The following is a 27,558-nucleotide window of genomic DNA, read 5'->3' on the forward strand; positions in this document are numbered from 1 at the left end:
CATTTTAAGGATAATTTGCTGTGTGATACAATCCATTTTTCCTGGTCGCGTGTGGCCCTGAGAGTCCCCTTTCTGTTCCCATAACAGGGAAAATAATGTGTGCGATAAGCTTCAAGCTCTGCTGCTACCAAAAGAACAAATCAGAGGATTGGGGGGTCCCCTCCAATTGTCAGTGTTACATTAAATATATGCAAAAATAGCTTTTGTAAGAGGCTTGGGTAACTTTTGGACCATCTGCACCTGTGTATGCCAGTATTAACTGAGAAGAACTCCGGGTTTGAAGTGAATTAAGTGGGTTTTATTTAGAGACTATGCAGAGTGAAATCATATGCACACAACAGCAATTCACACAGACACAGCATACTGAGAACAGACAAGCTAGGAGAGTCTGCAGCAGTTTGGTTGTGCTTAAGCTTACTGGGAAGAGGGAGATTTCCTCCCTACCTCTCCTCCCCCTTCCTGTCGCTTTTGTGTTAATTGTGTGCAAACTACTTTTATATTTCGAACTCAGTTTGCAGCTATTCCTTGTCTTAACTCCAGCTTGGGAACTGACCCAAAAATTATTTGTGGGATGAGGCTGCAGTCTATGCATCTTAAAAACAAGTGGAGGGGAGCAAAAACAAAATAGTTGTGTGGGTCAGCCCTTAATCCAAAACCAGTGCTACGAACCAAAAAATGATATGGTAGTTGGCCTCCATAGTGGCGCTTCCTTCAATATGTCATATGAGAAAGGTTTTATGTGTGTCCATTGCATGTGTTTCCTCATGGCACAAGCAATTGCCTAGATCGGATCATGAAAACCTATTTGGGAACTCTTCCACCTGGGAGGAAATGCTGCCTCTGAAGCCACCACCAGCCATCAAACGCCCATGAAAATGTCCAAATCGTCCCATTGTTTTCAAAAACAGATGATAGAGAAGATAAAAGGTCTGTGAATCATTCCTCGTGGAGCAAGAAGAGAAAGAAAGAAGGTGGAGGGAAACCACCCTGGCTATTAAAACATTGTACTTCTGACCCCAAGATCAAGCTCAGGACAACTGCTGGATGTAAAGTTCACTTTGTCAGGGCCTGCAGGAAGAAAACAAGCAAGGCTGTTGGTTTCCATCATTAACAAAGAGACAGTGGTTTGGGTGTCCTGCCAGGATTTGAGCCTGGCAGCGTCTTTTGCAGGAATCAAACCAATTTTGGAGCCAATTTTCTCTGCTGCAAAGTTCAAGCCAAAGAAAACGAACCACTTTTTAAAGCTGGATTTTCCTTTTCGAACCTTACCCAGGCATTCTGTGCCCCACAGAGGGCAAGAAGACCTATGCTTTCCCAAACCTTAGAAAAGTTACTTTTTTGGATTACAATTTGTGGTGCTTGACCCACTGCTGCGTCACGTGACGTTTGGCCTTCCGCTGATTTATTTGCGTTCCCCATGAATTCCAATACGCTGTAAAAATCCTGGCTGGTGCCAAAGTTAATGGCTACCTAGTATGCTAGATAATGCAGGTCACAAACAAAAATGCAAAGTGGAAATGGTGCCTATATAGCCTGGAAACCGAACGCATGGAAGTTACCCATCCACCATATCTAATTCTCATGGGTGATCCCTTCTTAAACATTCTGGAGCGCTGTATAGGAACAGGAAGACCCATTTATCTGGTCTGTCCAAATATTGACCAGGATTAGAAGTGATGAAGCTGTGACTCATCTCCAGAATTGTCTAGCATTTAAATCCAGGGCTGTCTTTAAAAGCATCCTTGTCAAATGCAGCTTTCCCCAACCTGATATCATCTAGAGAGACACAGGACTATAACTCCCATCATCTTTAGAGGCTCTGGTCATGGGAGTTGTGATTCGACACAGAACTCTTATATTCCTACCTAGACGATTATCATTCTCATCATCTAAAATCATTCATTCTTGTGTGAGAGAATGAAAGCACAGATTTATATCCCATGTAATTAATTTGCCTCGCATCTCCTCCCAACCTGTGCTAGTTAGTTAAATACGGATTAAATGTTAGATTAGAGATTGTTCCTTTGCAGCCTCATCTACTCCAGGCACCACATTTAATTTTAACATTACCTACATTTATGGGAAACACTCATATCAACTCACAGGCAGGATATGTCAGGATGATGCATCCAGTTACAGCTTTAAATCTTTATTTTCCTAAGTGCATTTTTACATTCCCTATGCATTGATCATTTTAAAAAAAACACATGTGCAATTTAACATAAGAATTTTAAAGACACAGTCGACAAACAAATCCTGTATAATCTCTCTGTGACTTGGTTTCTATCACTTCCGATTTCCTGATTGGCAGGTCTGCAGTTTTTTCTTGTATGGAATTTGGAAATGCTGCCGAAATCACATTGAAATGATTGGAGTTTCTTCTTCTCCTTCTTTCAAACCAAAAACATGGCAGGAATGTTTCCAAGACAATAATAGCAACATGAAAAGAATCAGGGGCCTGTTACAGACTGCCAAAATAAAGCTGCTTCGGGTCTCTTTGGAGGTATGCTGTTTAAATTATGCATGCACCCTAAGAATCCAGAAGCTGCACCAAAGCTGCACTCCAGTGCTTAGGAATGGAGTGTGGCTTTGGCGCAACCTCCGGACTCTTCGGACCCATGCATCATTTAAATAGCATACCTCCAAAGAGACCCAAAGCAGCTTTATTTTGGCAGTCTGTAACAGGCCAGGGTTTCTAATTTGTGTTCAGAAGACACATTCAACTTTAACGGTGCACAATTCTTTGGCTGTTTTGCAACTTGCCAAAAAAAGAAAAAGAATGAACGAATGAATGAAAAGAAAGAGATGGGGAGAAGAAAGGAAGAGGAAATGGGGAGATATAAAATACTTCAGAAAATCAAATTTTGATATTTTTTAAAAATGAATTCCTGGGGGGGGGGGTTGCTGCAAAGTGCTGACAGTAATGATATCAGATTAGAAAGATTTTGGGGGGGTAATTATTATATAGCCATAAATAGAAAAAGGAAATCCAAGAATATGAATATCTAAATGCTAATTAGAAAACAGAGATATCATCCATGTAATCAAACAAATAATATGATCATCTGAAATCTGAAAAATACTTGTCAATGAAGAGAATAACAAGCTACAGTTAAAACCAGAATGCATTTTGAGGAAACCTGTTTCAAAAAGAAAGGGGAAAAAGAGAATTTGTTTATTAGTACAGAGAGGTCCATCTCTGTATATAAATTTCAATCAAGAAAGAAAGCACGAAGTGCACAGGAAACTATAGCAAAAAATGGGATTACAATTGACACAGGTAAATTTGGCAATAAAAATGTCACACTTACCACTCTGCTTTTCTACATGTGGATGCTTCTGCAAAATAGCGCATAGATTAGCACAGGAATCAAACAATAATGTTTCTTTGCTTTGCTTTACTGTGAACTTTATATCTGACCTTGCTTCAAATAAGGAGGGATCTGTTATTGATTAGGAAGATACCGATTTTAAAAGCGGGGAGAAACAGTCCATTTGGAGGCTGCACATACTGAAGCAAGGTTTTGCCCATGTATTTGGATGAGGACCTGTGTTCCAGGGTGGTTACATCTAGAAATGGGGGGAAATCTGCACAGTAGAAATAATGCACTTTCACATCCCTTTGTGCTATAGCTCCATCTTATGGCATTCTGGGATTTGTAGTTTTGCAAGGTCTTCGGCCTTCTCTGCCAAAGAGTGCGGGTGCCTCACAAAACGACAAATCCCAGGATACTTTAACCATGGCAGTGAAAGTAGTGTCAAACTGCATTATTTCTACAGTATAGACGTACCCCAGGTATATGACTGTTGCAGTTTGCCATGAAAAGATGGAGCCCATCCAATGGCTCTTCACCAATGCTCTATAGTGTGTGATCATGCCATCACACATCTCTTTGCAGGAACATGTTTTGGACCACAGTGCCATTTTTGGATGGTGTCCGTATCTAACTCAGAAGCAGGTCCCAGCCCAGTTTGCATGGTTCATCATCAGTTGCACTAGGAGCACTTGCTTTTGGGATGGCACGTGCCATGCTATGCCAAAAGGCACATCCCCACAACACAGTGAAGCCTAGATGCTTCCCTATATTGTCCATTCGCTTCCTAGCGCAATACAAGGTGTTGGTTATTACCTATAAAGCCCTACATCGCTTGGGCCCGAGTTACTTGAGGGACCGCATCTCCTCACACAATCCGCCCCGCACACTCAGAACATCTGGGAAGAATCTGTTGGAGTTTCCATCTTCCAAATATGTCTCCACATCCCAGACGGCCTTTTCAGTGGTGGCCCCACGGATTTGGAATAGTCTCCCCGAGGATCTCCATCTCATGACCCCCCCTAGAAACATTTAAAAAGAGGCTTAAACCCTTTCTTTTTTGCCAAGCCTTCCCCCCGAGGAATGAAGTTGAGCGCTCTTGATGCCATCGATTCTCTGCCTTACCCTATGAATGATTGTATTTTATAATTGTATTACTTGTTTTTATCTATTTTTACGAGATGTTTTTAATAGTTTTATAGTCTGTAAACTGTTTTGTTCTAGGGAAAAACTGTATACAAATAAAATCTATTATTATTATTATTATTATTATTATTATTATTATTATTACATTGACCACATTTGTTGCAACAAGATGATTTAAAATAAAACCTTTTGCTGATTTTTTTTAAAAAGTCTTTTAATTATTTTTAAATGGGTTTAATCATTTAATATTTTTAAATGTCTTTCAGCTCAGATCATAACAGTGTCTTTGACTTCTCTCTCTTTGGTATTGAGATGTCCCCATATCTAGACAGAATTTTGAAGTGCCCATCTTGGATGTAGCTTAGGGTCCATCTGCACTGTAGAAATCATTACAGTTGGCACCACTTTAAGTGCTGGAGCTCCACCCTATGGAATCCTGGGATTTGTAGTTTTACAGGGTCTTTCGCCTTCTGTGCCCAAGAGTTCTGGTGCCTCACCAAACTACTAATCCCAGGATTTTGCAGGAGGGAGCCATGGCAGTTAAAAAAGGTGTCAAACTGCATTATTTCTACAGTGTAGATTTCATCTTTAGCAACTGAAGAAGAGGAAAGACAAAACGTTTTGCTCATTTTGTATCTTTTAGTTCTGTTTCTTTAATTGTGTGTGTATGCGCATGTGATTAATAAACAGAACTAAAGCTATTATTTGTTTGTTTGTACCTGGCTCCCCCCCCCCCCCAAATTGGGATTCAAAGCTTACAGCCCGCAGTCTAAAATACTTAGCTTACAGTCTAAAAACATGCCATAATGAAAAACGTACAAAAGTGACCGCTAAAAAGGAATTAAACGGCAACAATATTAAAACAGACCCTTTTGTTTAAAAAGAGAATGCAGTTTAAAAAGATAAAAGCACGTAACAGTTAAAACAGTTGCTCGCAGTGACACTTTATGTGTGCGAGTGTGCATGCGTTAGACCTTATATATGTGGCTATATTAGACTGCATGGTTTTTAATCTGTACTGGTTTCAATAATGTATAAACCACCTTGAGTCCCATTATTAGGGGAAAGGTAGGGCATAAATGAATAAATGAATGAATTAAATTACACACACACACACACACAGACACACACACACACACACAAAGTGTCTTTAAACCTTTCTTATCGAAGGTCCAATGCTCCTAGTGTTGCTGCTAATGGCCATGGTGGATTTCATGTCAATGGAGCAATGTATCCTTTTTGGGTTTGCATTTCATCTTTAAAGGAGCTGTCCTGCAATGCTGAACCTTATCTCAGAATACATTCAGCACCTTGGACAGAGTGTTCCTTTGAAGTTTAGACTAAGTCCTGGAATGGATTCACTGCCCTACTGACACAGGAGCTATCAGTTCCCTTTAGGTCCGACTTGCAGAAGCGGATGTGTGCAGACTGGCTGCCTATAGAATGTGTAGGGGATGCTGTAATAGCTCTGGTGACAAAAACCCACACAAAACAGGATGTAAAAAACGGAGAGATCTCCAGCACAGTGGTGGCATTGGCATCATAAAATATAAGCTACCACAGCTACGGTGAAATCAATCTGCCATAAAATAAACCCAGAGACACTGGATTTCTACTTGACCCCAAAGTTGATCAATTTTCCGAATCCCACCTGCTTGTTTAAACAGATACGCTGTGATCCAGCCCATAATTATGCATGCTTTTTATTGATTTCCATGGGGGTTTAAGCATGCATAACTGCGCACTGGATTGAAGGCACAGTGATTAAGCAAAAGGGGATGGAAATAGGATTTCTTTTACATTTGCTAACTGCAGCTGCATTTGGATCTAAGCTCAGACGACTCAAATCAGGCATCCGGTTTGCTCCAATGGGGAACAAAATTACCAGCAAACTAAAGAGCTAGATTATATATATATCCAGATAATGTAGTCCATATAAAAACAAGTGAGGGACGTCTCAGGGAATGCATAAATACATCCGCTTCCTGCTCCGTGATCCTCGCGTCTGAAATGTGGGCATCCCTATTTATTAAAGAGGAACAGACAGGTTGACAGGGCAAATTAATTTCATGCGCACAAATTATCTCTCCTTCTTCTTGCCACTTCACCCACGCAAAGGCACCAATGCCTGGATCCCTGCGCAGCCCTTCCTGCCAACAGCAGACAATAATTTATTAGACATATGTTTGCGTTTCGTTTTAATAAAATAATACGCCAATATTTTTCAGATCAACTTTGTTAGTTATTCATGAAGTGACTATTTATGCTAATGGGGCAGAAAGATGTTTGCGGGGCCTAACATATTACATAGATTTGAATGCGAAATGCTCAATTATGAAACAAAACGCAGGGAGTACAAATAGTTAGATATGGAGACAGACAGACAGATAGATAAATAAATAGATAGACAGATAAATAGATAAACAGATAGATAGAAAGATAGATAGATAGACAAACAGACAGTGTATCCATGGAATAAAAAATGTGCCATCAAAGAAGTGAAGCTTTACTCCGGCATCTGTGACTTTTTTAAAGCAGAAAGGATTAATAAATACTGAATTACAGGGGTGATTATTTCCATCATAATTCACCTATTTATAATGGCCTTCCAGTTGTCAGGCTGCCGTTTCGTAGCCACGGTTGTGAAGGAGGAACTTGTTTCCTCAGCAATTTTGCCCCGATCAGATTATCTTGTCTGATTCCATTATTTCTTTCCCATAAATCTGCTAACACCGATTTGTTATTCGCTTGCCCCGTTCACGGATCTGAAGCGCTGCTAAAAGGATTTATCCAGCCCTGCGCCGAAGAGCGGCGGATGCCTTTGCCTTTCTCTCTTACTTCCATGGAAGTCTTTGGGAAATCAATTTTTTTTGGGGGGGGGGGTATCTTTTCGTACTTAAATTCAAGGGACGCTGTTTGAGTTTCTGTGCCATAAAACAAAGACAATAGACAAATGCACAACGCAGGGATTGCGTTTAAAAGTGTTGGCCTTGACAGATGAGTTTGCTCAAAGTCATAACAAATGACACTCAGCATCTATATAACTTACAAGAGGTGCGTGGCTTCTTCTTTTAAAAACCACCCTTGTTTGCTCAAGTCTTTCGTATGCACTTGGAAACCATTTAAAAATCCTGTCCCAACACAGTATAATTCTGGGGTCATTCATTGCTAATGTTAAATCAATGTTTTTGGTGGGAAGGGGGACAATTGTAATATAATACAGAGACGTGCTCTCATTTTGGATCATTGCAACTAAAGGAGGCTTCCAGAGGAGATGACAGTTCTTACCTGTTTTTTTCCTTCTAGAGGGGAAATCACAAAAATTAGGGTCTTAAGAGATAATAGATGGATAAAATTGGCTCCAAACAAGCAAAAGAGGAGGGGGAACAAACCAAGGGAAGGTGGCCCATCATTGCTGAGGGATGAATCCTTCTAAAGGAAATGAAAGTCTGCTGTGGCTAGAGAAGAAACGCTTGTGATCCAGGACTGTACGTGTTTAGACACCCATTGCAAAGAGCGCAAGCATGCTGCCAAAAATGAGGCTCTGGAAACCGTCTTTTAAAATGGCTCACCTTCACGATGCGCTCCATGACAGTCCGCAATGGACACCGCCGTCACCTCGAATAGTCAGATGAGGACCGTCTGGCCCAAGCGGCAATTGGATGTAATATTTTGGATGCCAGATGCCCACTTTGCATTGGGGAACATCAGGCTCTGATGATGTTCATCGCACGTGTCTCTTTCTTCCTTCAAAGCGGCCTTCGGTGGGGAAGAGGGTCCTGGTTTTTGGGAATCATTTGGGACATGTCAGTGTGATATAATGCTTCGGTGCAGAGAGAGCAAATTTTTGGCCGGAGAGGCACATGTGTATGAAAGAGATGCCTCTGTCCAGCAAAACTGCTGCAAAGGTACACCTTTCATGGAAGAAAGTAGTCACAGGCATGGAGAGGCAAGGAAGCTAAATAATCCATTGGGCCCCGTTCATCTTTCTGCGGAAGAAAAGAAACAGAGATAATAGTGAGATTAATAGAGATGGGAGAAGGGTTTCATTTCTGGAGGGTTCGTCCTGCTTTGTCCCTAGAAAGGGAGATCAAGTTGGACACTTCCTATCCACTTTACCTTCTTAAATTTCACCTGAAAGAGTGTTTCGTGTGTGTGTGTTTTGTTTTTTAAAGCTGCCAAGACAGCGTGATCAGATGTCCTCCTTTTCCAGGACATGTCCTCCATTTTTGGTCCAGAAGGAATTCCCAAATGCCTTCTACTTGGAGCAGGACTAAGAAGCACACATTTCTGTCTCTATGAGCATTTTTAGCTTTGCTTTGGGAATGCATTTCTCTGGGATGGTCCTCCATTTTGTGGTGCCTCATCCTCTTTTGCAATGAGGCCAGTGGCCTGTATGTATTCAGGCCCAGTTTCTGATATACCCAGATCATTGTTTTGAAAACCTTTGGAAATACAGGTGACATGGATATCACAAACTGGGTCTTTAAAGACTGAATTGCCGAAACCCACCATGCCATTTCTTTGCAAGTTGCTGGAAATGACAGTCTCCTCTTAAGACAGAAGAGAAGCTTCTGCAAACATCTTCTGAGTATAATAAGGCAGAGATTTCCAACAGGAAACCCTGAAAACAAGCCGGAGCCAATGCCCCGAAGTACAATGTTCAAAAAGCCTGGTTTAATATATGACTAAAGCGCCAGGAGTCGGGTTTCTGAGAATGACTTTTCAGATAAACAACTTTATAGCCCTGCACTTAAATCTTACTTTCTAGGGACATTTCATTTATCACCGTATTACAACTAATGTTAATTCGATCGATGTTGCCATAAAGTCAGTCGAAAATCAAGTCTGGATGTTTTAAAGGTTTCTTTATTTATTTATTGGCTTATCTGACATTATCAGGAATAGTCCCTAATTTTTTTTTTTTTTTTGAAAGGTCTTGATCTCCTAAACTGACTCCTACGGAGGCAAAATAGGTTGCCAAATCCACACTGTCCCTTGGCATTTGCATCCATCCCCCAAAAAGGGGCAGTTGGCAACCTGGCAAAAATCAATCTATGAGCATAATGCTTACATAATAGTGTAATGCTTTCCTTAAAATTTAAATAACTAACTAACTAAAATAATTTACAATGCTTTTTATCATGTGGGTTCCTCCTGCAGCTTGCCCCTGTGCACTTGTATTGTGGGTCTTAATAATTTATTCATTCAAGTTAAAATTAAAATTAAAACATTAAAATTGGAAGCAGTTTCAGGACGAAACCGGCCTTTGCCGAAAGGTGGCGCTGTCGAGGTTTAAACCGAGCGCAAGCAAAAGGCATTTTTTGGAACTCTTGGTCCTTTTTTCTTTTCCAGCGGTTGTTGTCTATTTTGTGACTGGAAATAAATAAATAAGTCAATAAAAACAAGTAAATAAGTAAATACCCCCATCTCCCTTCCAGAGAGAGAGAGAGAGAGAGAGAAGAAAGAAAATGCCTGTGACTGGTGCTTTCTTTCCCCTTTTAATTATTGAACCCATCCCTATTATTTTTATACACACACACACACACATATATATATCACAATACATACATACACACACACTTTTATTAATTGAACCCATCCCTATTTATATATATATATATATATATATATGGGATCTGAAAATAAAGCGAAACAAAGGTATATATATATATATATATGGGAGCCGAATAAATAAAATAAAATAAAGGATGTGGGATCTATATGGAATATAATATATACTGTATATATATATATATATATATATATGGGATTCGATAAAATAAGGGAAATAAAGGTATTATAATATATTAGATGGGATTATATGGTATATATATATAGAGAGAGAGATTTGAACAAAGTGAAATAAAAGATATACATATACATATATATATATATGGATCTGAATAAATAAAGTTCAATATTATTTATATAATAATATGATCTGAATAAGTGAAATGAAGTGGATCAGAATAAGTGATATATATCACTTTATTCGGATCCCCTTCATTTCAATTTATTCAGATCATAATCAAATATATATATATATATATATATTATATATATCATTGCACTTTATTATTCAGCTCCATATATATATTATATATATATATCTTTTTATTTCACTTATTTGTTCAAATCTCTCTCTTCTATATATATTTCCATATAGATCCTTATATATATATAGACAATATACCCTTTATTCCTTTATTTATATATAGGATCCGAATAATAAAGTGAATTCTTCCCCTCCAACCTTTTTTTGTTTGTTGATTTAAAACAGAAAGAACCTTGGAAAACTCTCTGGGTTGTTTGTTTGTTTGTTTGTTTGTCTCCGGGAAAACTTGAGATCTATCTAGAGCTCTATGTGGATCGAAATCGGCGGAGGCGGCATCTGCCCTGGAGTAGATAACCCGGTTCGAGACCGCTTTGACTGTAGGGTCAAGGCTATGGCATTCTGGTGATCCGCTCCCTGCTTTTTCAAGGGGTTCCCTTTCGACGACGTGTCTAGCCTCTTCACACGAGCAAAGGACCCAGGTTTGGGGCGAAGGTCCCAAAGATGTGGGGGAGGGCAGAGCCAAGGCAGGAAAGGAAATCAAGGGAGTGATGATGATGATGAATGTGGTGGTGGTGGTGGGTGGTGGTGGTGGTGGTGGTGGTGTGATGATGATGTGATGATGAGGATGATGTGATGATGATGATGATGATGATGATGATGTGGGGCATCCTTACCTTTGCCTCCCAGCTGTATCCTCTGGCTCCAAAGGGCTTGGTGCTGCCTTTCTTCCTCTCTCCTTCCCTCTTTCCCTCCATCCCTCCATCCAAGAAAGTTTAAAGGCCTTCCTCCTCCTCCTCCTCTCCTCCCAGTGACAGTCAGCTGATTGGAGCCTTTGATTGACAGCTCCGAAGAAGAAGAAGAAGAAACTTTCCTGGCTCCGAGGCTTATTATGCAAATGAGGTCCGGGCTCCTCGGCCCGTGATTGGCCAAGACGGGGAGCCCGTGTCCCGGCGGAGGCTGTGGTACGCCGCACTATAAGAGCCAGCCAGGCTTTCAAGCTTCTTGGAGGGAGACGCTTGGGAAAAAAGGAAGAGAGGTCCTCTTTTGGGGGACTTGGGAGTTCTAGTGTTCCTCCTCTCGCAATGTCTAGTCTCCTCCTGGCTCAACTGGGATCCCCTCCCTTTCTCTCCTCCTCCCTTCTCCTCCTTTAAGCCTTGCCCATCTCCCTAAAGATTATAAATTATATATACTACATATATATATGAATCTTGATTCAACTTCACTCTCTGTTTGGGACTTCTCTCTTCATTTTCCCAACTGGTTTTTGTAAATGGAAAGCCCCAAGGAGCCTAAAGCACCGCCAAGGAAGACTGAAAGAAAGAAAGACGACTGAAAGAAGAAGAAGAGAAAGGAAGGAAGGAAGGAGAGGAAAAGACTCTTTCTTTTGCAACCCAAAGAGCCCAGACCCCAAAGGGATCTGTGTCTTGCCTTTTTCTTCTCGTTCTCTTTGCTTTTTTGAATCATCATCTCTGCCAAGCTGCAGTTTGCAAAGCTGCAGGAAGGAAGAAGGAGAAGAAAGGAGAGAGAGAGAGAGAGAGAGAGAGAGAGGGAGGAAAGAAAGGGAAAGACATTTCTTTTTAAACCCAAAGAGCCCAGAACTCCCAAGCGATCTCTGTCTTGCTTTTTTACTTTCCTTTTTCTAAACCAAGCTGCAGTTTGCCAAGCTGCAGAGAGGAGAGAGAAAGGAGGGAGGAGAAGGAAGGAGGAAGGAAGGAAAAGACCATTTCTTTTTAAATCCAGAACTCCGCCGCGATCTTGCTTCTTTTTTTCGCCTTGCGTTCGTCCTCTCCTGCCAAGCTGCAGTTTGCAAAGCTGCAGAGAGGAAGAGAGAAAAGAGAAGAAGGGAAGGAAGGAAGCAAGAAAGGAAAGGAAACGGAGAGAGCGAGGGGACGGCCGGCCTGATGCCCCAGGAATAGAGAGGCCCAAAGGAGGGCCGAGGCCAGCATCGCTCCCGCCCCACCGGCTGCAGCCCAGACACTCCGGGCAGAGGAGGAGAAGGAGGAGGAGGAGACAAATCCCCCCGAAACCAAGGGATCCTTGGACTTTCCATCAAACCCAAGAGGATCGGAACTTCCAGCAATCCTTTTGGATCGGAACCTTCCCAGCAACCCGAGGGGATTTGGACCTTTGCAGCAACTCAAGGGGATCCTGAGATTCCCTGTAACCCAAGAGGACCGGGACCTTTCTAGCAACCCAGGGGATCCTGAGACTTTTAGTAAGCCAAGGGGGATCGGAACTTTCCCAGCAACCCAAGGGCTCAACCTTCTCCTAACCCAAGAGGATCGGAATTTCCAGCGGAGATTTTGAACCACCGGAAGCTTCCAGAAACTGAAGTGGGGGATCGGACCTTTCCAAAGCCAGCGAAGGGGATCTGAGCCTCAGGGGGGTGTTGAAGCTGTCCAGACCCGAAGGGGGATCGGAGCCAAGGACCCTAGGGCTGCCCCCTCCCTGCCCAAGTGGTCAACTTGGGTCCTCGGGCCCTCTTTTCGAGGAGCGGGCTGGGGGGGGCCGTGGTGCCGGGAAGCGGATGGCCCCTCGTCTCTCTCGGCGGGGGCTCGGGCCCCTCGAGCTGTCCCTGGGGGCCCCGGCGGAGCTGCCCACCAGCCCTTTGGCCATGGAGTAACGTCAACGACTTCGATCTGATGAAGTTCGAGGTGAAGAAGGAGCCCGGCGAGAACCGAGCGGCTGATCAGCCAGTGCGGGCGCCTGATCGCGGCGGCTCCCTCTCTCCACCCCGATGAGCACCCCTGCAGCTCCGTGCCCCCTTCGCCCAGCTTCTCGGCCCCCAGCCCCGGATCCGTCGCGGGGCAGCACGGCCAGCGGAGGCCAGGACCAGAAGGCACACTGGAGACTACTACTGGATGACCGGCTACCCCCAGCACCATCATCCCCAGCAGCAGCACCAGCAACACCATCATCCCCAGCAGCAGCAGCAGCAGCAAGCAACAACAACTAACCCCGAGGCGTTTAGCCTTCAGCCCTGGGATGCTGTGGAAGCCTTGTCAACAGCACCCATCATCCCCTGTGCGTGCTGGTGGCCGCCGCGGCCGGCTCGGGAGGATCCCGAGCCTCCTTCGACGGCTATGCCAGGGGCAACCCCAAATGGGCACCATGCCCCCTGAAGAGATGGGCTCGGCTGCCGCGGGTGGTCTCCGCTGTCATCGCTGCGGCGGCTGCTCAACAACACGCCGCAACAACAGCATCAGCATCACCATCCAGGCTTCCATCACCACCATCACCACCATCATCCCGCTCGCCGGGGAGCAGCAGTAGTAGCACTTCTTCCTCCTCCTCGTCGTCTTCCTCCTCTCCTCTAGCAGTAGTAGTGCTATCCGGGCTTGGACCCGCCTTCGCTGCCCTTCAGGACCGCTTCTCGGACGAGCAGCTGGTGACCATGTCGGTCCGGAGCTGAACCGGCAGCTGCGGGGGGTGAGCAAGGAGGAGGTGATCCGCTGAGAGAGCGGCGGACCCTGAGAACCGGGGCTATGCCCGTCCTGCCGCTTCAAGCGGGTCCAGCAGCGCCACGTGCTCGGTCCGAGAGAACCAGCTCCTGGCCCAAGTCGAGCACCTCAGCAGGAGATCGCCCGCCTGCTCCGCGAGCGAGACGCCTACAAGGACAGTACGACAATCCTGGCCAGCGCTTCCGAGACACCGGTGGCAGCAAGCCAACGGCGGATCCGGACCCGCCAGCGGCAGCGACAGCCCCTCCTCGCCCGAGTTTTTCTGTGAGTCCCCCTTTGGGGGTGGGAGATGATGATGGGGGCATGCCTCCTCCTTCCACAGCCCCCGCATCACCGCATGATGCCTCGCACCCAGGACTTGGGCTGGGATGGGTTAGGGACACCTTTTGGTTTTTGGAACCTTTGGAGAGGGTTCCTGCACGGCCGCAAGGGGAAAGGTGGCAGGTCTGCATGACCCTTGGACCCTTCCAGCTTAGGGATGCCCAAAGCATGCACCTCTGCCCCACAAACTCATGATCAAGCCCCAGGAGGAAGATTCTCCTCTTTTGGTTTTTGGACACTTTGGAGAGGGAGTCCTGCCGGTCAGCAAGGGGAAAGGTTGCAGGGCTGCTGACCCTTGGACCCTTCCAGCTTTAGGGATGCCCCAGCATCGCACCTCTAACCACAAACTCATGATCAAGCCCAGGGGGAAGTTCCTCCTCTTTTGGTTTTTGGACACTTTGGAGAGGAGTTCCTGCACGGCGGGAGAAAAGGGGTTGGGCTGCATGACTCTTGGTTGTATCCACACACTGGGATGAGCCCACACATTGCAGGGTCATCTGTCTGAGGCTGCTTGGAACTGCCTGGGGCTTCCATCCCCCTCCCTTCCCATAACACAGCACATAACGCCAACACACACAAACACACACAGTGTGGTGGTGGTTGGGGGAGATTCCTTCTTTTTGGTTTTTGGACACTTTGGGAGGGAGTTCTGCCTGGTGAGGGGAAAGGTGGTTGGCGGCATGGCTCTTGGGGAGGAGAAGGGGGACCCTGGGCTGTCCCCACCACACTGCTCTGAGGCTGCTTGGAACTGCACAACACCAAAAAGCGACTCCTTTTCTGTTTCTGGACACTTGGGAGGGAGTTCCTGCATGTCAGGGAAAGGTGGTTGGGCTGCATGGCCCTCGGAGGGAGAGAGAGAAGGAGAGAGAGATGCATCCATACCAGGGCTGCACCTACACATGCCGGGATAGTCCAGTTTGAGGTGGCTTTGAACTGTCCTGGGGCTTCCACCATCCCCTCCCCATTACACAACACAACACAACACTGGCTTGGAAAGAGTCAGCTGAGGGGTTTCCACACAACCTTTCTCATCATGCACAACAACAACAACACACACAGGGGTGTGTGACAGAGACTCCCCCTGGTTTGGAAACAATGGGCCTGTTTTTTTTTTTTTTCACAGACACACGAAGAGGACTGTAAGGGAGTTTCCCCCTTTGTTTGGTTTTGGGCCACTTTGGAATGGGAGTTCCTGCATGGCAGGGAAGGTAGTTGGCCTGCATGACCCTTCACTCTAGGGCTGCATCCACACATGCAGGGGTAATTCAGTCTGACACTGCTTTGAACTGCCCTGGCTCAATGCTAGAGAATTCCTTGGGGGGGGGGGCTTCCACACACAACCACACAACCACAACACACCACACACAGGATAGGGGGGGGAGTCTCTCCTTTTTTTGGAAACAGAGAGGCTTTTGGAGGGAGTTCTTTGCATGGCAGGAAAAGGTTGACGCCTGACCCTTGGAGGGGAGGGGGACTCTCTCCCAACTCTAAGGTGCCCCACTGCAGGGAGGTTCTGTTTGACACTGCTTGAACTGCCCTGGCTCGATGCTAGGGGATCTAGGCATTGTATTTTTTCCCAGAATTGCATTGCATTGAGCCAGGGCAGTTGAATCGTTCTCAAACTGGCTTATTTCTGCAGTTTGTTTTGGAGCTGAGGTTCTGTGATGACAGGCACACTACAATTCCCAGAACTGCATAGCATTGAGCCAGGGCAGTTAAAGCAGTTTCAAACCGGGTTATTTCTGCAGTCCAATTTAAATGGACTTTAATGAGAGTCATATTTATCCTTTTCTGTCTATTGTCTATATTTTGGGTTTTTCATCCCACCAAACACCAGGCCTTTATTTTTTTTGCTCCATGGGTGTGCACTTGTGTGTGTGTGTCTATATATATATATATACACACACACACACACATATGCATATACTTTCATTTTGGAAGTCCCATTTTTGCTCAGCTCTTGCACCCTGCCATCCACATTGCGATGATGACGATGGTGATGATGATGATGATCTTCAGTTCATGAAGTGTCATCCCTCTCTCCATCCTTTAGATTTTGAGTCCGCTGTGTCCAAAAACCAAACCAAAATTTTACTTGTTGGGGGCCATCCTCAGCTCTTCCTGGGAGTTTTGAACTTGGGGAGGGAAAAAATAATAACAGAAGAATAAAAAGCATATAGTAAGATGTCATCCTTTGCTGAATTCCATCTGTTGTTGTGCAAAAACGTAGATCAACGTACCTTGAATGACTCCTCCATCAACGTTCCCATGTCTTCATGCTCTGAGCGATGATGGCCTCATAGGTTGCCACACGGTGTAACTTTGGGCCTGCCCTTAGACTCCCATCCTCATCTCATCCATCATTTTTGCTTGCCACTTCGTCTTAGCGTCAATGAACTCTTGTCGTTGTTTCGAAATAATAATAATTTTTTTAAAAAAAAGACTACGGGGAGAAAGAAAAGACAAAAAAAGAGACATTATATTGATAATAGCCCTGCATGCTGGACATGTATGGTGTATATATATATATATATATATATAAATATACGTATATATTTTCCTTTTGCTTGGATATGGACTTTGGAGACTGTAATGGCATGACCGTCGTCCTTTTCAAAGTTGTGTTGTGTGGACACTTTTTTGAACCGAAAGCAAAAAAAGTGCAACAAAGAGTTTGCATCCGCTCTGGAAACAACTGCTTTGAGTTGCTCTGAACTTCAGACTTCTTTGTAAGGCATTGAAACACCTCACCTTTTTTATATACATATATATATATTAGAAACAAAAACAAAACACATACCTACAAAAGGCCAGAACGGATTGCGATTAACATGGCCAAAAAGAAAGAAAAAAGACACACACACACAAAAAAAAAAAAATCATAAAGAACTATGGGAAGAAGTTGTAAAACATATGCTTTAAATATTAATATTAATAATAATAATACTTCCACTTGATGGGATTTGAAGATGATGATGTTGCTTAAAGCAGTCAAAAAAGTTTATTTTGGAATGATCGCCCCCCATTTCCTTATTTCCCCCCCCCTTTATTTGCATTTTGTTGTTGTCGAATGTGCAATGCGATATGGGTTCCTTGGTATATAATTTAATTCTAACTTTTGGGTTGTCTGTTAGCCCAGTTCAAATGTATGCTACAGATAAAGGAATGTTATCAATGAGTTCGAAAGGGTTAGGTCTGTCTAGAATATAGGGTTTTGTTTTCCTTTTTATAAAAACAGAAACGATGCACTAAATTGTTCACTGTTGCGATGTTAAAAAAGAGGGTGGAATTTACAATGGGACTGGTTTTCTTTCTAAAGTAGATAATCCAGCATGTGTTTGCAACTTAAATATAAGTTCGATATGTGTAGACTTTGCTATGCCACTGACTGTATTTGGAAACCAAAGTATTAAAAGGGGGAGCCTCCCGTTTGTATTAAGAGGAGTATTTTGTGTTCGAAATGTACGGTTGGGAATTGGGGTGGTTTTGTTTTGCTTTGCGGGGAGGGGGGGGGAGATGGAAATTGGAATATCTGGGACTGAATTGCACTAATAAGATATATAATAACCCGAAGCATAAAACAGAAACCGTGACGAAACCTGGTTTTTAGGGTGCTAATCCCATTTTGCGCCGTTGCAAAGATGGCATTACTGCTCCGTTTTTTAAAAATGATGCAGGGGTGTGTTTTTTTTACTGTTGTATTGTGGTGCAGAACTGGATTTTCTGTAACTTCACAAATTCATACAAGTTTTAAAAGGCATTAATCAGCAGGGTTTTTAATTTTTTTATTTTCAGGGACTGATAATCTTGTCTTTTGAAAAAAGAAATGAAGAGAGAGAGAGAGAGAAAAAAAAAATCTTACCGCAATAAATATTAAAAAAAAATCTTATCAGTTATTTCTATTTTAGTTTATTTTTTGGGTTCCCCTTTACATATTTTGCTGTGCAAAATGGATTTATATTTTGAGTTACGAACTAACGCTGTGTGGAGTTCCTCATGTGCTTTTCTTTCCTTTCTCCCCTTCTCCAACTCTCTGGTTATATCAAAAAGAAAAGAGTAATCTACTATAATAATAAACTGCATTTTTTGATTCCGTACTGCGTTTTGTTAGTTTGTAGCTTTTTTTTTAAGGTGACAATAGTATTTTGGGGTATGTTGAGACAGGGAGATCTTTGTATACCTTAACTATGGCCAAGGTGGACCTCAGGTATATTTGAAGGTACATCTGGAGCAAGTATTTGGCAGGTATATGGGAAGATATGCCATATAGGTAGAAATTACTCCATGACACTACTTACCTTTCTTATAATAAAGGTGTGTTTTTTCAGTCACTTTGCTAGTTTTGTAATTATATTGGAAAGCTTTAGGCACCATCCCTTTACTGTAATTGTTCCAGATGAGAATTTCACTGTAAAACCTCAAAGTGTACAAAGTACAAAAGTGTACAATGGGGGGGGGGGGGGGGGGGTTGGTTTATGGCATAAAGGTATCGTCTTCCTAAAGCCGAGGAACCAGATCTGGGCATGCTAGTGTGCAGAAAGAGTGGATACGGCCTTTGGTTTTATTTTGCCTCTATATCCCTTTGTTGACATTAGGAGCAGTTAAGGGGGAAATAAATGAAGGTCTGACCCAAAAGAACAGAAATCTAAATCTGCCCAAGTTTGATGGGCAGGAAAATATTTTGCCCTGGTTTGTTGGAACTGTTGTCCCTAAATTTGTTGGAACCGTGTTTTGCAAAAGGCTGGAGGGATTTTTTGGTTTCAAAAGTGGCTTGCAAAAGGCACACTTTAAAACATATATATATGTGTGTGTTTACAATTCCACCAGATGAGCATGACACTGGGTTAGATTATAGCCTATGGGTTCTTTTTCTCCCCCTTGGACCTGTGATTTGTGGGGTGGCATGGGGAAATTATTTGTTTCATGCATGTATTTTGCTAGCCCACGTGTTTTCCTGTCGACTTAAATAGGAGGGGAGGGCAACCTCCTACAAACAGGTCAACAAATGCTGGCTGCTTCTGTGTGGAGGGCAACCTGGAGGGGTGGAAAATCTGAAAAGTATTCTGTTTTATGTATACAAATTTGTATAAAAAGTATTCTGTTTTATGTACATTGCTCAGTTGGGACCTTTCCAAAAACCTCCCCAAACTTGATCGGCACAGTGATCTTCCCATAAGCTGCAGCAATAAGATCTGAGAGCAAAGAGGATTCACTTTGGGGAAGACTTGCTTCTTCTTGCACAAGCTGAATCCTGACTTCCAGGAATTTGGGCCTCCACCAGTTTAGTTTAAGAGAAGGAGAGAAAGATACTTTTTGAAACAGCATGCAAGAGAGAGTGACTTTTCGGAGAATACTTTGTTGCCCTGTTTTGTAATCAAAGAAGGGGGACTTATTTTTTTTTTTGGAGGGGGGAGAGAAATAAGAAGTGGGACAAAGTAGAGCAATGGTCTGGGATTTGATTTGCAAGCAGCCCATGAAAGTTTTATAAGGTGCTGCTCTTAAAACTCATGCGCAGCAAGAGGGCAAAGGTCATCAGACACCTTTGGAAAGAAGAAAAGGTTGTGGCACTCCAAAAGGCAAAGTTGTGGGGCTGCCTCTGCCTGTCAAAGTTGGGTGTGTGTGAGTGCCGTGGACCCGGTGACCTTGCAAAACCTCCTTAAACCTGTATGCAGAGAGATATTATAGCACCTTTGAGACACATTGAAAGAAAGAAATTTGCAGCCTGAGCTTTCGTAGTTTTAAGGAAGTAGAACTGAAGTCTAGGAAAGCTCAGTCTGTCAACTTCTTTCTTTCAGTGGGTCTCAGCAGTGCTACAAGATCTCTCTACATACTGATTCTACAGGCTAACATGGCTATGTCTTTGAATTCTCCTTAAACCTATCAGTCTTTTGAGTAAAGAAAGCGGTGGGAGGAGGGTAAGCACCTGTGGCCTCCCAGATGTTTTTGGGCTGCAACTCTCATCCTCCTCCCTGCTTTGGCTAATGGGTGTTGCAGTCCAATCCAGAGGCATTCAGCAACATATCATCCCAGCCGTAGAGCATTTAAGTCACTGGGAATGCACCGAGGTGTGCAGGAGCGAGCGTCTTTCTCTCTCCCTGCCTCCATTTGCTTTAACAAACATCCCCCCCTCCCCAGCCTCCTTCTACTCCTGAAATGCACACATGTCCTTTAGCACTTGACCTTCTGATAGCCCAGGCAGACTCTATAGGCTGCATCACTGCAGTTCTCTCCAAGCAGGTTAATGTGTAAGCGGTGAGTAAACTGCCTGGCCTGGGCCAATCAGAAAAACTGTCTGCTCCTATAAGGAAAGCAAGGCTTCCCTCCTCACCTTCCTTTGCTTGAAATGTTTGCACTTTTTGCCCAAAGTTGCACCCCTGATGGTTGATGGCATCCTTGTTTGGCCTTTGCCCACCCCAAATATGCCCAAGGCAGGGAAGTCTCTCTTTGTATTAAATCCTCCATCCTGCAAAGTGTTAAACCAGATCTCTGTTAAAATTTGCAATGCCTGGATCTTATGTTGGATCTTTTTTTAAAAAAAACAAAAACTCCAGAGGTTTATGAATATGGGGATTGTTTTCCATTCATAATTTCATTTCTAACCTGAGGGCAAGCAAAGGGGAAAAAAGCAGAGCGAATGGAAGAAACTGAGAAGAGTATTCTGACTCAAGTGAAAACACCAGACCAGGTTTACAAGACAAGGGGAAGCACCTTCCATCGCTGCTTTTCCCCTTCCAAACAATCAAGAGTCAGATAGGCAGAAACATATTGGTAGTCTACAACCTTTGTCTTGGTTTGTGGATCTTCGGCGTCATTTAAAACAGAGGGGTTGATGGTGACTTTTATTTTCCTGTTCCTGTGAGTAAAAGGGGCAGCAATCTGGAGATGTGTAACCCAAAACCATGCAGGCTGTGCTTTTGGATCCTGGGAGAAGGCAAGGTTTCTGTTTCAGAGAGAGGATCATGCAAATCTCTCTCTCTCACACACACAGTTTTCACACTGCTTTGCTGGAATGGCTCTGCTTGGACTCATTGAAGTTCAAGGCACATCCATGGAGAAGTAAGGCAGTTTGACCAATGCATAACCTCAGTAACCTACAGTTTGGAGTCTCCGATGATGCATTAGATTTTTTTTTATATATCTAATAAATATGTATATCTGGTTGGGAGAGGTATTGTGCACACACACACACACACACACACACACAAAATACCTCTCCCAATCCCAATCCTTAGAATAACCCACATTATTTTGCTAAAACTGTTTAATAACTTCTTGAACTTGCCATAGCTTTGGGCCTGAGCATGTCTTCAAGGGACTCAGAGGTAGGGCATCCCTCTTGTTCTTCTTAAGTTTGATTCCTATTATTTCACCTCTTCATTCTGCTCTTTAAAGCTGTGCTACTCCTTTGCAACTGCAGCTCACTTGGCTTCTCAGAGGCTTCGATATTGGCATTGACCAGTGCCACATCTGCACCTATGCCTGCAAACATTGAAGGAATGATCCCTCCATCCAGCCCTAGGAGGCTGAAGACCTTGCTTGCCTTGTTCTAATCTCAGGCCTTGGTTTGTCAGGTCTTGTTGCTCCTTCCAAAACTGTATTCATTGCATCATGCAGGGCAGGCTCCTATAATTTACCTTTGTATGCAATGCACCTTTGGAAAGGAAAGGTGTGATACAAATATATGTTGCAGGAGAAGTTAAAGCAAATCTTTCAGGCTGAGGTGGTCCTACCTTCCCTGAGAAAAGTGTGATTTACTCCTAAGTGAAGAGAGTTTACATAATTTAACATCCATTTTTTGGGTGGCCTCTCCCAAGAAACAGAACCTGCCTTCCCCTTTCCATAATAATTTGAGCATTCGGTTTTGAGGGAGCATCCTTCTATTCTCTTGTCCTACCTATTCCCCCTCCATCTTGTATCAGTCTTTGGTGATCTCAGTCTCCTTCCTCTTCTCCTCTCTCTCTGTTTTGCAGTGCAGACAGAATACTTGATCTGGATTCCTGGCTTTTGGGTCTTTCTTGCTAACTGGCTTTTCCCTCTCTGCTATCCCAAGGTGAAGCTTATCAGAGTATCCAAGGAAGCTGTCAGGCTTCCATCTCTTGCTAGTTTTGTTCTGGTGAACAGAATGGTGCACTCAGAGCAGGTTTTTTACTGTGGCTTTTTTGAACACTTTAGGTCACTCTGGGAGCTTTGGGTCACTTTTGGAAAGGAAAAACTGAGGGTTCATTGTCATGTCCAGCTGGGATGAACTCTGCCACTTGTTCAAATATTTGGATTCACACACACACACACCCCATGCACATTTTCTCCCAATCTTAGAGTTGCCAGCTTTTCCTTATTATAAGGGAGGCCTCTTATCTGAAGGCCAAAAAGGTCTGTCTCTTATAGGACTGGCAGCTCTGCCTTCTTATAAGGGATGTTCTCAGTCTGAATGCTGGAAGGCATTTGCTTTTATACAGACTGAACAAGACAACCTTGGATCTCACATTTGGGGGCGGGAGGGATGCACCCTCCATGAAGACAGAAATATATGCATCATGTCATTTACGAATGTGGACCATGTGTTAATTTTACAGAAGTGAACCGGAATGGGTATTTTGGTAGAGCGACGACTTGTGAATGGCTCCTTCCTGATTGTCAAGTCTACGTTTCCAGGAATTTTGGGTGTCCATTATTGCGATTCTGAAGACCAGGCATCCTTATTCAAGCCCAAAGTGGGGGGAAAAATCATTTATCCCTATTTCCAGCCACTCTATGCATCAGAAAGGGCCACTGATATCTGTTGTCCTGGGGAGATCCAGGTTTTAATCCCTGTTTAAGCTGAACCTACCTCGCAAGGTTTTTGTGTCTCACCTTGAGCTTCTTGGAGGAAAGACGGGCTATAAAAGTGACTCCTTGGTTTTTCTTGTGGGCCTTCAAGTCGTTACAGACTCAGGGCAATCCAAAGGTGAACCTACCATGGTTTCTTCTGATGGGGTTTGCCCTTGCCATCCTTTGAGGCTGAGAGAGTGTGATTTGACCAAGGTCACCCAATGGGTTTCATGGCTGAGCTGGAAATCGAACCCTGGTCTCTAGGTTCCTCATCCAATGCTTAAACCATTAGGCCATTTATATTTATGTAGCACTGTTACGTTTTGCACGGCACTTTACGGAGCCATCGAAACAACATAAAAACCTGCCAATGGTGTAAAATCTAAAACCCCAAGACATAAAATAGAGTAAACAGACAATTGGTCTTATTAGAAGAGTTCTAAAACTATAGTACTACAGGCAGACAGTTACAGAAACACACACAAATGCACACAAACACATATCGGATGCATATCGGATGCAGTAAACCAAGGCAGCAACTACATGACCCACTTTCTCTCCATTCCCACATGGGATATTAATGGGTTTAGTAAGTTCCAGAGCAATCTGCTACCAAAGGCCTGGTCAACTACATCAGAACAGAATTTGAAGAAACAGTGCATCCCGATGGGCAAGACTGCATCTTATCACCTTACTTGTTTAACGTATATGCTGAAAACCCGCCGATTCCTCATGATTGGGTGGGCTATAAATAAATAAATAAGTTATTGTTATTATTGTTGTTGTAAAACATAAGAAAAGCAGAATTAGAATCATAAAAAGAAGGAGTGAAGGTAGGCAGAAGCAACACTAACCACCTAAGATATGCAGATGACACTGTAATACTAGCATAAGACATTTAGGAATTGAAACAGTTAATAAGGAAGGCCAAGGAGGAAAGTGCAAAGGCAGGCCTAATGCTGTACATAAAGAAAACAAAAATAATGACCAAAGAAGAAATGCACAAATTCAAATTAGACAACGAGGAAATTGAAACAGTCAAAGAAGTCCCATATCTAGGATCAAACACTGACCAGAATAGAGACTGCAGTCAAGAAATAAGAAGACTAGGAATAGGAAGGGCAGCTATGAAAGAACTGGAAAAGCTACTGAAGAGCAAAGACATACAACTGAGCACTAAAGTCACAATGGTTCAGGCCATTGTATTCCCAATTACCATGTATGTAGCATCATTGGGGGGTGCAAGGGGTGCGGAGCGCACCTAAAGGGGGGTGACACCACTCAAACACCTGTATTTTGGCAGAAACATTGTGGCATTTATCTCCTTAAAATGCTTGCAGAGATGATGGGAGTGAGGAAAAGGTCAGTAGAAGAAGAAAGGATCCCCCTGGAATTTTTTAAATTTCAAATTTCAAAATTTTAAATTGAATTTTAAAAAATTGATTTTTTTTAAAAATATTCTTTTAATTTTTTTAAAAAAACATTATATTTTAACCAAATCTTGACTATGTATTTGTAAATACATTTAGATTATGTGTATGATATTGCAATCTAAAGGTCTAATTTTAATTTTGCTAGTTGTTTATGTCACAGCTGTTAGCATTGCAGGCAGTGGGACGTGGGAATTACGATTCACGAGCAACATTAGTGCAAAAAAACACGACTAAGGATTCTGTATAGTGTGAAATGGGAGGAGGTCAATGGGAGGGTGACACCATGAGTTCCTGCACCAGGTGACACTGACCCTAGGGACCTATGCCACTGATGTACGGATGGGAGAGCTGGACAGTGAAGGAAGGAAGCAGACAGAAAGAACATCAACTCGTTTGAAAGGTGCTGGACAAGAGTACTGTACTTAAGATGCCATGGACAGCCAAGAAGGCAAACAAATGGGTTCTTGAACAAAGCTTTCTCTTCTCTTCTCTTTCTTTCCCTTTCCTTCCTATTCCTTCCTTTCTAAGGCTGTAGCTAGGATTTTAGGAAGGGGGGGCAGACTAAATGCCACCATTTAATGGGCTGGGGGTGATGGTGGCAGCAGCACACACCATCATTTTTCTAAGGAAGGGGGGGGGCTGGACCCCAAGAACCCCCCCCCCCGGCTATGTCCCTGCTTCCTTCCGTCTTTCCTTCCTCCTCCTCTTCTTCCTTCGCTTTCCCTTTCCTTCTCTTCTCCTTCCTTCCTTCCTTCCTTCGTTCCTTCGTTCCTTCCTTCCTCCTCTTCTCCTTTCTTCCCTTTCCCTTTTCTTTCCTTTTCTCTTCTCCTTCCTTCCCTTTCCCTTTCCCTTTCCTTTTCCCCTTTCCCTTCCTTTCCTTCTTCTCTCCTCTCCTTCCTTCCTCCTCTTCTCTTTTCTTTCTTTCCTTCTTTCCCCTTCCCTTTCCCTTCCTTTCTTCTCTTTCCCTTTCCCTTTTCCTCTTCTCTTCTCTCCTCCCTTCCATCCTTCCTTCCGATGCCTGCAAGCCCTTTCCCAGCTGCTGTTCCTTCCCCCTAAGTTCCCAAGGACATCCGTCCTGCTTACAGGCCCATCGCATAGGCTGCCCTTATCTCCACATTAAACAGCAGTTTCAGACAGATAGCTAGAGAGAGAGAGAGAGAGAGAGAGAGAGAGAGAGAGAGAGGATAAGCTCCCTCCCATTCATTCCCTGGGCGCAAACTGGGAGCGATCCTCTTCCTGCCATGATCCCTTTGCCGGGTTTAGGAATCTTGCACAGCTCCTCTTGGGCTGACTCTCAGGGAAGCGTGCGGAGTGGTCCAGCCTTAGGCTTTTTCAATTTTGGAATCTGGGATCCAATGGCATCCAATCTTTTCCCCTTCATCCTTGCGGTGCTTGCTTTCTTGGAACGGTCCTCTGTTTGCCCAGCTGCTGCCTCTCTTTCCTGGACTTTGGCAAGAGTTGAGGGTCACTCTGCAAAGGCAGAAAGGGGAATCAAAAAGAGGGACTGATCCTAGCTAGGTAGGGGTCTTAGAAAGTTATAGGCAACTGCGCCTGGCTAAGGAGGCTTTGCTCCTCTATCGCCTTGGATCTCCCTTCAGACGTGCATCTTGTTTGCATTGCTCTCTTCAGAGAGATCCGCAGCACCCCTGAGCCCTATTATTATTGTTGTTGTTGTTGTTGTTGTTTAGGTGTTTAGTGACAAGAGAGAAATTCTGGTGGCACAAGGCCGATGGGAGCTTCTTGGTTCCTGGCTGCATCCTCACTGCAGAAATAATCCAGTTTGGACACCACTCAAGGCTATGTAATTCTGGGAGGTTATAGTTTAGTTTGGAATGCTCTGGAATTCTGGGACACTATGGGATTCCATGCCATGGAATTCTGAGAATGCTATGGGATTCTACTATGGGATTCAATGCCATGGAATTTAAAATTTAAAAATCTATGATTATTATTATTATTATTATTATTAATAACAATAATAATTTATTTCCCACCTTTCCTCAAGGCTCAAAGCAGAGTACATGTTAAAATACAAATGAAACCACAGGACACCAAAAGTTAAAATACAGCACTCCAAAGCCATTAAAATACACTCATATAGATACTAAGGCGACCCTGTCACAAGGTTTTGGGGGCTGAGAGTGTGTGACTTGCCCAAGGTCACCCAATGGGTTTCTATGGCTGAGCAGGGAATCGAAGCCTGGTCTTCAGAGTCAACACTCAAAGCACTACACCATGCAGTCTCTCTCATTCTGATAATGTTGGCCTTTTGGTACAAATGAGTTTTTCATAGCAAACAACAGCTTCAGTACATTTCTGTGGCATTTTAGATGGCTTTTATTAGTTAAAACCCTAGGACGACAACCACCCACATTATTTCAGTGCCACTCTTTTTACCCTGTTCAGGATGTACTATACCAGGAGTGGGCAACTGCATAAAAGAAACAGGCCAATTTTCACGCCACTTACACCCTTTTGCACTTTCAACATCTCTGCACCAAAACAGAACAAGAAGCGATGTGATGTCGCTTCTTATTTTGGCTTTGGCCAATTTTTCACATAACCTCCAATGTTTCACCGACGAAAACCAGAACACATGTGACCAGGCTGCAACAGAGTATGGTCGAGATGCCAAAAGTTATTATGTATTAAGGAAGAACACATAAACTGGAACATGGTGCAGCGGTTTGCTTTTTCCTGAGACGACTGGGAAGGGCAAGGCTCCCTCCTCTTCTCTCCCTTTCTTTGACTGAGATCAAGCTACATTTGCCCTTGGAACGCAGTTTGCAGCAATGGAAGTAAATCAGGATCAGGGGAGAAGTGAGCAAAGTGAGCAAAGCGGAGGGAGACTGGGACATTTTAAAAGCAGCTGAAGAAGGGGATGGCAGAGGATTAACTGGGACTGTCCATACCAAATTGGACAGTATGTTTTCAGGTTTTCTCTCTCTTTTTCCTTCCTGCATTTTGACATTTTTGGGGTGGAGGGAGCAAAACCACCACGTTTTGCTGCAATTTTG

The 27,558-nt window shown here is 43.6% G+C and overlaps 2 long non-coding RNA genes and 1 pseudogene across 2 annotated transcripts in view; 2 read left to right on the plus strand and 1 right to left on the minus strand.

The window, feature by feature from the left end:
* Window positions 1-282: 282 nt before the first annotated feature.
* On the minus strand, window positions 283-11,252 carry LOC121914779. The gene is made up of 3 exons (XR_006100582.1): window positions 11,193-11,252; window positions 8,033-8,449; window positions 283-1,068 (listed from the first exon to the last, which is right to left on the minus strand). It is a non-coding gene; the product is annotated as an uncharacterized LOC121914779 (long non-coding RNA).
* Window positions 11,253-13,045: 1,793 nt separating this feature from the next.
* Window positions 13,046-14,178, plus strand: LOC121914376 (annotated as a pseudogene).
* An 11-nt stretch (window positions 14,179-14,189) lies between these two features.
* The window catches only part of LOC121937517, a 168,645-nt gene continuing 155,276 nt past the window's right edge, over window positions 14,190-27,558 (plus strand). The window contains exon 1 of the long non-coding RNA XR_006105158.1: window positions 14,190-14,243. This is a non-coding gene — a long non-coding RNA (uncharacterized LOC121937517). The remainder of the gene's footprint in view (window positions 14,244-27,558) is intronic.

The sequence above is a fragment of the Sceloporus undulatus genome, chromosome 8 (genome assembly GCF_019175285.1).
Source record: "Sceloporus undulatus isolate JIND9_A2432 ecotype Alabama chromosome 8, SceUnd_v1.1, whole genome shotgun sequence".
Taxonomy (NCBI): domain Eukaryota; kingdom Metazoa; phylum Chordata; class Lepidosauria; order Squamata; family Phrynosomatidae; genus Sceloporus; species Sceloporus undulatus.